Genomic DNA, 10,956 nt, shown 5'->3' on the forward strand with positions numbered 1-10,956 from the left:
GGGTTCTAAACAATCAACACCCAGAGACAGGGGGTAGGGTGGAATGAGAAATCCGTAATATCTTAGCCCAAGCTCTCTGAAGGGTTTATTGAGTGCACATGTGTAAGCACAGCATTCCTTTTCTATGAAAGTTATTCCTGCCAAAAACTTGCCCTTTTAAAAACCTGAACAATGAGCCCTCTCTGCCAAACCTCATCACAGTGCAGTCTAAGACAACAATCCCCACAGCTCTGTGAAATGTGAATCAAGCCAAAGAAAGAAAATGTTATTGTCTCATCTGTATATCCAGTATAAATGCTTTAGAACAGTTACTTTACAGGTGATAAAAGTATTAACTTCAAAAGTTGATAATGATTTATTGATTTGGATTAACTTCCCATTTTAAAATATGAACTCATCTTACACTATTTCATCTAGCAATTACTTGTGCAAACAAAATAGTCTGGCTACTTTGATCTTCTACCATCGTGCTTGATGGGCAACTTAAAACACACAAATTCGATTGAGGTAAGGAAATATATGAAGCTGTAAGACTGAAGCTAACATGGCCAAAAGAGTGAATTTTGCATCAGAATATATGTCAAAGGTAAAATTAGTAGGTACACAATTGCAGTAGTTTTTAAAAAATTTGTCCTCGGATATGGAAAGTCAAACCTCAAAAAACACAAGATTTGAGATGATTACTTCATCTACAAAGACATTAAAAAAAAATAATACTTTCGTTATAATTATGTATTCACACACAAGCCATGAATTACTTGAAAATATATTAATAGGAAGTAAAAAGGAGACAACACAATAGTCTATGCAAAAATGTGAATTGCACCTCTCTTATGCAAACAAGGTATGCACTTTAAAGGTTTTGGTAACAGATAGTAACTGCACCAGCTGGGGTGAGGATTTAATAATGTGGGTAACTGTTAAACCACTGTGTTGTATACTGGAAACCAATATAAGATTGTATACTAACTATCCTTCAATAAAAAAAAGAAAGGTTTTGGTCAGAATATTGTGTTTCTCATTCCATTTTTGATTGGATTAAAGTACCATAGGCAGGGTCTCTCTTCTGAAAAAATTCTTTTGTGTAACAAAAATGAAAACCCTGAATCTAAGATTCCAATGAGAGACGAGAGCATACTACTCATAAAGATCTGAGTCTTTTTCAGACACTTCCATTATTTCAGGAAATTCAGTGGGGTATCACCAAAAAGAGGCCCGTTAGTCACATATTCTGGGATCAGGTCCCATGACTTTTCCCGAATAAGTTCTTGAAATGTGTTTTTTATGCTATGAGTCATACAAACTAAAAACAGAAAAAAACTCTTCAAAAAGCATAGCTACACTTTTCAACATCTGCCACAAAAAAACACAAATTCAGCAGAAACTGCAGTTAAGTCCAAAGCACAGAGGAAGATAATAGTTAAATAATTATAAATATGAGGCAACAGTAAAAAATAAAGCATGTATAAAAGCTTAGATAAGATAAAATGACAGGACTTCTCGTACAACTGTAAAGGGAGTTTACTAAAACAGTAAAACTCAAACTTTTAAAAAATATGCAACAATCTGGAATACAGTGAAAAGAAGGAATAACGTGTGACTTGTATGTATATAAAGTGCCTAAACAAAGTGAGGGAAAGCTTTGAAAACACAGGAACGTGCACATACATAAAGGTGGAAAGGGAAATGGCAGCCCATGTTCCCTGCCCACTCTACATTGCTGGAACACACACAGTCTTGCTTCTTGGTGCTTTTTGGGACATAAAGGCCTCCCAGGTATGTTTTTAATTTTCAAAATGGTAATGATACAAGTATTACATATATAATATTTGATAGGGAATAATCTTTAGTGTACTTAATGTAGTAGATGTCCTTGAGATGCAGAGAGGAAAAAAAGAATAAATAGTCATAGAGCTGTTTTGGCAAGAATTTTGGAAGCATAATCATCATCTAGAACTGAAGACATCTGGTACAGATGATGGATCTTGTCAGTATCAGTGAAATAGCAAATACAGGAGTAGAAAAAAAATTGCCTTCTCTTTTAATACTTAAGATTGATTTATGGGACATGACTAATAATACATAGCTTTCTTTGCATGGAACCTATAATAATTGTGATCTGGAAATTTTTAGTAACCCAAATACATTTTATTGCAAGAAATAAATAATTATAAGAGGAACGGCTGATTCAAAATATGTGTTTATTATGAGACCTGTTACATTTAGCATCAACGGAAAAAAAAGGCAGAATAGTAGTACCTTGAGCTAGGGTAATAAAGAAAAATAAGCATTTAATTGAAATGACATTACCCTTGCTGGGCAGAGAATGGTCCACCTTTTATATAATTTCTCACCATGGTTATTTTATTCACTTTCAAATATAATTTTTAAGCATAGGCTTGATTTTTGGGGACAGTTTTAGATTTAGAAAAACATTGCATGAATAGTACAGAGAGTATCCTGTAACCCTCACAGTTTCCCCTATTATTTTTACATCTTACATTATTATGGGAACTTGTTATAACTAATGAACCAATATTAATACCTTATTATTAACTAACATCCATAATTTATTCTGATTTCCTTATTTTTGATCAATTGTTCTTTTTCCTTTCTTGGATCTGATTGGAGATATTACATCACATTTAGTCCATGTCCTTGGATTCCTCTTGTCGGTGACAATTTTTCAGAGTTTTTCTGGATGTTGATGATCTTGACAGGTTTGAGGAGTACTGGTCAGGTATACTGTAGATTGCACCTCTACTGGAATTTGATGTTTTTGTCATAGTTAAACTGGGGTTATGAGTTTTGGGAAAAGGATGGCAGAGGTGAAGTGTCATTTCATTCCATGATACCAAGGGCATAAACAAACTATCAACAGGCTTTATTACTGTTGATGTGACCTTGATCACCTGTCTGATACAGTGTTCGTCAGGCTCATCCACAGTAAAATAATCTTCCCCCACTTTCCATACCATACTCTTTGGAAGAAGGAACCATGCTCAGCTCATGCTTGAGAAGTAGGGGGTTAGGTTCCCTTTCCTTGACAGCAAAGCATCTACATAAATTATTTGAAATTCTACTGCATAGGAGATTTGTCTCTTCTCCTCTTTCATTAATGTATTTGATCATACCTTCATATGAGCATGATCTCTTGGATATTATTTCATACTTCGGATTATAATCAGCACTACTTAATTTTTTTGCTCAAATTGTCCCAGCTTTGACTATAGGGAGCTCTCTTAATTGGTTCCTGTATCTCTTTGACATACCCCTATCATTGTGTGTATGATGTAGTGTATATACATGTGTATATGTGCACATTTTGAGCTCTTTTATTTCTAGCACTATGAGATGTTCCAGGCCCAAGCTGCGTATTTGCTGCCCCAGTCCTAGAATCAGCATTTCTCCAAAGGATCTCTGTTTCCTTTAATTGGAAAATGGCATTAGAAAATAAGATCCAGGCACTAGGTGTTACATAAAAAAAATTTTTTTTAATAAATGTCATGTTTAAGCTAAGAATTAACATACCTTTGTGTGCAGTAGATCTGTGTGTAAATTTTTACTAACACTGGTCCATTTTATGCTTCTGTATATTTTCTAGTTTTTCAGCAATGGTCATGAACTATATCTGTAATGAAAATCACTACTATAAAAAGAAAAGTCTACAAAAAACACATACGCCATTTCAACAAGAAAACTCAAATTAGTATCAACTTCTACCGACCCAGTTTTTAGTTTTACAAGTTAACTGAGAATTCTGAGAGTTCCAAATATCTAACTTTGAAATGAAGTATTATAATTCAAAATTGAAACTGTTCTTCCAAATAAGAGTATTCATTTTTATCTTAGAAAACACTTCTTTCTTTCACAGAATAATCATTTCAGATATGGAGAGCAATGGAGAGCGAACATTTATATGAAAGTAACAACAGTAACAAATACCAAAATCCAAGAATGCCTAAATTTCATATGTATGGACTAGTCTCATGAAACGTATAAAAAAAGGGGGTGTGTGTAAAAGCTTAGCATGATTTTATACATCCTATCAAAGAAGACCAGATTATTTTGGCCTAACTTGAGATTATGATATCATCAGGCATGGGTCCAGCAGTCAATATAGTATGGGCAAAAAGGTTTTTCTATGAGACTATTTAAGCAATTTAAGAGCACATTTTTGTTTTTTCTGGACATTGTTTTAAAGTAGTTCATACATGTTGATAATAAATTTATGGTTAATCTCTTCATCAAGTCAACTCCACACAATATCTCTACTAAACAGTTTTATTAGTCTAATTAACCTCTGTTAATATAATATGCTTGAAATGATATATATTTAATTCAGTTATTAGATATCAATTATGTAGGTTCATTATTATGACCAAATATGACACCATAATCCTTCAAAGCTGTTTTAAGTTATGCAAAAGCTTAACTAATGAGGAGACCTAGTAAAATGCATAGTTAATACAGGAAAAAATAAATTGAACATTTATCTGATGGTAGGTTAACATTACCTTTTTAAATCTACACCATTTTATTTATTTTCCATGAAAACAATAGTACTATATTTCTTTTAAGATGGTCAATAATTTAGACATTTTTTGCCTATTTTATTGACTTAGTTATTAGTAGTAACAGTCTCATTTAATGATGCTTAATTTCATTTAATTAGAAAAACATAGCAAATGTTTCCATTTTTCTGTAATTTGCTACTAAACTCACTAACAGAACATACTAATAACCACTAGTTTTAAAAACACAAAATGTTGAAGTTATTATGTTAAATGCCCTATGGAAGAAACTAGGGGCCTAAAGTAAATCGTTCCTGATTTCTGAAGCAGAAGATACCACATATTTAAAAGGATGTGAGATTCAGATTGAGACAGAAGCGGACTCTTCTATGAACCCTCAGTCACTTAATTCTTGGTTTCTTTTATACATTTCTATGGGAGGGTAATATTTATAGCTTACTGAACTTTGCAAAAGAATGAGTGAACTGTCTAAATTCACTGGTGAAAGATTAGCAAGCTGGTTAAAGATATCCTGGTTCACTATTATTAGAAATTATGAAACATTATTATTTACATAGAGATAAAATGATCAAACATTAATGAAGAGACTAAAAGCAATCAAAATCATTTAAAATCTAAGTATGAACAGTATACTTTATTATTTATTCAAGCTTTTTGACACTTTGTTTTTAATAATTTATATTTATAAATATCTAATAATTTAAGTATTTCTCATGCTTATTACTTAAATTTCAAAATAATTTCAAAGGTGTTACAGTTGCTTATCAGTGTATTTCTTTTGCATACTGAATTTTGCTTTAGCCATATCCTTCATTCTAGTTTTTATTTAAGTACTTATAATGTTAAGGTGAACTAAGGTGGACATAGATGATGTAGCTTCTCATTTGTTAATGGGATCCTTCTAAAAAAATACAAGAAATCTAAAAATAATTTTTGTAACATGCAACTTTTACTAAATATTCTCATACACCCTTTTTCCCAATCATTACACCACCTCTGTATGTTAAACATTACAACACTCAAAATCTCACCTCTTTTTTTTCTATGAAAGGGTAAAACAGCTCTAAGAGAAAACTATCCTTCCTAAAATCTCCAAGAAAGTAAAGTATAAAACCAAAGGTCTTTAATCTGATCTTTTATAGACATTTAAAATTTTTCTATTAACTGTTTAGATAATTAATTAGACTTCAATATGTTACATATCTAAAATATATTTATCATTGAACTTACAGAAAGGTACAAAATGTTACGGAAGACAGAATCTTTCCTTCAAGGTTCTTATGAACTAGCCAGGGATCATAAGCAGCAACAAAGTAAAGAAGAAAACAAATTATTGAAAACTTAGAATATTAACTTGAAAGGCTTGATGGAAGATATAAGAATACAAAGGGATTTTTACCAAGATTTTGTAGGTAATACTTTAAACAAGTTTTGAGGTTGGAAGGAATGTGATTAACAAGTTTTACCTATGGTCAATCAGTATTATTATTGTTATTACTACTATTTCACAAATGAGGATATTTCTTTTTCCTTTCAAGGGATATGTTATTGGGTGTTGACATACTAATTTACTCAGGTAATCTATATAGCTCCAGGTATTTACAGAAAAAATAATGACTTTTCAAAATAGAGCAATGGTTACTCTTATTTATTAAATATATCATTTATTAATTGACAAGAATGTTTTCAAGGAATATATGTCATCAGAGCATTATATTTCCCAGACAGAGAAATTCAGAGTCACATTTGTTTTTTCCCCAAATAATGAAGCTATAACAACAATCTGAAGACATACTAATATTCATTAAACTGGCACAAATTGTAAAGTTTTCCCCTTGAGAATATGATATTCCAAATACTTAATAAAAATTGGGATGACTTAATCCAGTAACTCTGTATAAGCAGTAAACAAATACTGGACTGCAGAGATATCTACCGATTCCAGAACATCCTCAGAGACATTTTCCAATCTGTGATAAACATTTTGATAGTTAACAAATGCCTATGTAATGTAATGTAGTGAGAACATAGTGTGAAAAATAAGAACTGGGCACCATGAAACTTCCTCTTTTAATTTAACTCTAACTCCAAACCATATATTTCCTAGTTTTGGAAAATAAAAGATGTTAGAGAAATTCAGCTTGTTGACTCAAGTTTAAACCTAGAGTTGATCTGCTAGCCTGTCTTTGGAAATAGTGCACATGCCTTCTCTGCCTTTGCATTCCTGACCTTCCCTGTCAACAAAAATAACTCCCACTCCCACCCTTACAAGCCCCACTCCCCCACATACACACAGAGATTTAAAAATTCAGTTTATTTTTGTGGATTTTCCCATGCAAAAGTATAAAGAAAATTCATTAGCTAAGATGTACCTATAAAGACAATTCTGCCATCAGGGAAAATAAAAAAAGCCACATGATTTTTTTTCTCTACCTTTTACTCTAAGATTCTGTTCCTGTTGATTATAATAGTTTCCTGATAATTCTAAAACATTTTGCATTGCCAGATATTTTTCCTTGACCTCCCCTCTCAGAGAGTCAGCAGGAAGGTAAAGGAGTCAAATCATTACTCACCAAGATGAATGGGCAACAAACTCACAAAGGTGAACCAGTGGTGCCAAAATATGAATTAAGTTTTTAGGTATTCAGTCATGAAGGCAAAAAATAAACTAAAGAAAACTTCATTAATCTCTGGAAATTTTCTTAGCATAGCCATGGGGTTACTATTTGACAAAATATGTTTCCTCTGTTTCCATATTTCCTTTACAAACATAATTTAAAGTCACTAATAATCCCTATAAGATACAATAAGACTTATATAGACATAGATTATTAATAGCATGTACATACGATTCTCAGCCTACAGATTTGATGTGGCCCATGCCCACCCTCAACCATAGATCTTATTTGAATTCTTGGGTGTTCTTCCCCTGTAAATTATAATATATACAGATACAGCATCAAACTCATCTTCGAAAGGTCTTCGCTTTAAATGAGGTCATGGAAAGCTGTTTGAAATCCCTGAAAGGTGACCCACAATCAGGTGGAACAGTTCCAGTCTCAGCTCTTCCCCTTTACTAGCTTACGTTTGGACACATAAGTTAACAACTTCACATCTCATTATCCTCACAACTCTAAAATGAGAAATGCTGCTTTATCTACTGCCCTACCCATCAATACTATTTTAAGAATTACAAGTCTTTGTTAAGATTGCAAAAGCCAAAATTGGACACCACTCATTTCTAACTCTCTGCCTGTGTTTTTTTCACCTAAAAAATAAGAGAATAATGACACTTCATGTAGTATTGTTAGGAATATTAATTTTGAATATACAGAGCACCTGGGATGTGGTGTTTGCTCAACGTCCATTCCTTTCACCAATTTTCCATTCCAAATGGGCAAATTCCATTTGAAATGTTGGGAGTCCCGATCAGTACCCGTTTCATTGTCTCTCAGCTACCTCTTGACCCTATTCTTATCTCTTTCCACATCACCTTCCGGTATTTCCTGGCCTTTCTCTTCGAAGGGCCAGGGTTTTTTTTCCCATCTCCCAGACCTGGATCATCACTTTGTAGCCTGTCCGCCGTGGCTCCTCGGGCCAGCTTTAGCTGCTGGGACGAGCCTCAGCAACTCCAAGGCTGGACAGAGTTAAAGCCCTTTGGCTGGGGGAGCTCACTTCCAAACCAGACCTTTCTGCTCATCCTCGCTGTCTGGCCTCAGAGCAGCGGGAGAAGAGAAGGCTTCACTGAAGTGGTGAGGTGTGGCTCTCTCCGTTCCCCACACTTTCACGTTCTTCTTTCCACGTGTGGAACCTGTGAGGCACTGACCGCGCCCGCCCTGGCGGTTGCCATGGTTACACAACAGCAGCCCCAGACCTAGACGGGGTCTCATCCCGTCTCCTCTACCTGCCCCTTACCACTTCGCTCCAGGTGTTTAAGGACCCCGCTCCCCCAACACACACACATGTAGGAGGAGAACACTTTACAGTTGCATTTGAGACTTTAAGGTGCGCCTCCCCATTTTGCTTGTGCAAACAGCGCCGACAAGCTAAGGAAGGATGGCAGGGGGACTGGAGGAAAATGAAGAGTCCTCATAGGGACACTTGACTTTTTTTAAGACTTCACTCGGGGGTAAATGGCGAAAAGTTTCGCCTATTTAACTCAGATCTCAGTCACACGGAATCTGGGAGCTCGGCGGCCCCAGCAGCTGGGCGCGCGGCTCGCGTCCAGCCCGCTGGATTCCTGCCTGCCCGCGAGCGCCGCGTCCCCTCCTCCTGTCAAGCGCCCTCCGCGCGCTGGGACGGAAGCCCTGTAACTCAGCCCACGAGGCTGAACAAAAGTCCCGCGGGAAGGAGCATCGCGGGAGCCGAGCACTGCCCTTGCGCTGCCAGGCCAGCCCATTAACGCGCCGACGGGCGGCGCGACGGGCGGGGCTGCAGGGAACACCGTGGGGGGTAAGCTGGCCGGGTTAAATTGCCCGCCTGAGTCAAATCCCGGCTTCTCCAGAGCGAGCCGAGCTGAACCTACCTGGCGAGAGGCCCTGCTCCAGCCGGAGAGCGCTGTGCAGTGACCGCATTTCCCAGACAGCCGGCTTTGTGGCTGGGGTCTGACTCCAACTTTCCCCTCAGGGTCTAGAAGGATGCGCGCTTCCATACGACTGAGCGTCGCGTTTCTCTCACAGGGAAAAAGGTGTCGCCCATCCCTCCCCAAAAGCGCCACAACAAAAACCACCATTACGGTCTCCCGGGCCCCTGCCTCAGCCCAATTGAAAAGGAGGGAGCAAGGGCGCAGACGCCCTCGGTCAAGTCCTCCCTGACCGTCCCCACTAGCCCGTCTCCGAATGAACCTGCAGCCTGCGGAGGCCACTGGGCACGTTCAAACGCGCTATCCCGGCCTTGGCCGGAGAGAGTGAAGTTCCTGGGCGCGTCTCACGAGGAAACTTTGACGGTGCTGGCCGCCCGGGACTCCGGCTGAGGAAGCTCCGGCAGCGACAGGGCGAAGCGGGACCGCGCCCCCGCCGCCACGCCGTCCCCGGCACCGCGCGCACAGGCCGTCCGCTCCTCAGCGCGCGGATTCCCAGTCGGTTCCCCGGCGCGCACTCCCTTCCCGCTCCCGAGCGCGTTCTCCGTCCCAGGACGGTTCCTTGTCTTCTGTCCTCTGAGCATCCTCACTTCGGAAACACGGCCACCCCCCAAATCCAGTCACCCCGCTTAACACCGCGGTCCCCTGAACGCCGTCCCACTGAGTAGCAGGTGACCCGAAACCAGCCTTACCTGGCACGAACTCGTCTCTCCCTCTCTCTTAGCCTGGAGTCTTTTCAGGGAGACAGCACGGGGATGCGGGCTGTGGGCGTGCGAGGCGGCCACCCGGGGCACCGGCGCGAGCTCCACTGAGCCGCTGCCCTGGCGGAGCCGCGGGCGGCCCTAGTGGAGCGCGGAGTCTGCGGCCGCAGAGGCCAGGCCGCGAGGCAGGGGGCGCTGCTGTTCCCCGAGCGCCCTGCCGGGACAGGCGTAGATCCAAGCACCAGCTGGAGCTTTGAGGAGGCGAGTGTGGCGAGGAAAGGCACGCTTCGAGCGGGAGGGAGGCTTTTAAGTTTGTGGTGTGACCGCAGCAGCTGTCCTGGAGAGACTCAGTCTTTCTAAAAAGGGGATGCTCCAAACGCCGGGGATTACCTCTCCCCTTCCGATCTCCTCCCCCAGCCCCCGGCCCCCCTTTCCTCTGCGCACGCCGGGCCTCCGCGGCGTGCAGAAGTTCATCCCTGCGCGCCCGCGGGCTGTCAGCAGCGTGGAGTAAATGCAGCTCCGGCCGTGCCGAGGGAGGTTTTTCCGGAGAGGGCACCGCGCCGGGGTGACTTTAGGAACTCTATTCTATACCATAAAGTCTGTAAGGACCGCCTGGGAAGAAACAGGACATTCTCCCCAAAAGTCTAAGCCTCAAAAACAGTACATGTGTTCCAGTATATAATACCCCAGTCCACTCATACTGGCCTTGAAAAAGCAGGTATGGGATGAACAGAGAGAAGCCCACCATTAAGGAGCTAGCACCGACAAAGGACGATGCAGAGGGCAAAAACAAAAAACAAAAAATTAAAATGCAAGTCGTCTTTCCTCTTTCTTTCATACCAGGCCAACAGATGTCACCTGTTCCTGTTTTAGGACGTTTCCTTTGTATGCATGGTCATGCCATTGGCAACTTGGAAGTATGTGGGGACCAAGGGTGGATCCGCATTTTGTGGAGACTGGAACTTACACAATTTGAGGTAAGATCCTTTTTAAAAACAATAATGTAGAAATAGCTTATTCTACAGATTTTACAAAAACATATGACCATGTGAATTCATTGTCATGCTGCCCTCAGGGATATGGAAAGGGCCTGTGCAAGTGATGAGTGCTGAAGCTTGGGCCTTATTAGCTTCGTGGTAAA

At 39.7% G+C, this 10,956-nt stretch overlaps 1 protein-coding gene across 1 annotated transcript in view; it reads right to left on the reverse strand.

Annotated features, from left to right (window-relative positions):
* SEMA3D (semaphorin 3D) overlaps nt 1-10,230 on the reverse strand; it is a 186,486-nt gene extending 176,256 nt beyond the window's left edge. Inside the window, exon 1 of the mRNA XM_036931702.2 lies at nt 9,807-10,230. The gene's annotated coding sequence lies outside the window, so the exon portion shown is untranslated. The remainder of the gene's footprint in view (nt 1-9,806) is intronic.
* Nucleotides 10,231-10,956: the final 726 nt, after the last annotated feature.

This window comes from Manis pentadactyla, chromosome 7, assembly GCF_030020395.1.
Source record: "Manis pentadactyla isolate mManPen7 chromosome 7, mManPen7.hap1, whole genome shotgun sequence".
Taxonomy (NCBI): Eukaryota; Metazoa; Chordata; class Mammalia; order Pholidota; family Manidae; genus Manis; species Manis pentadactyla.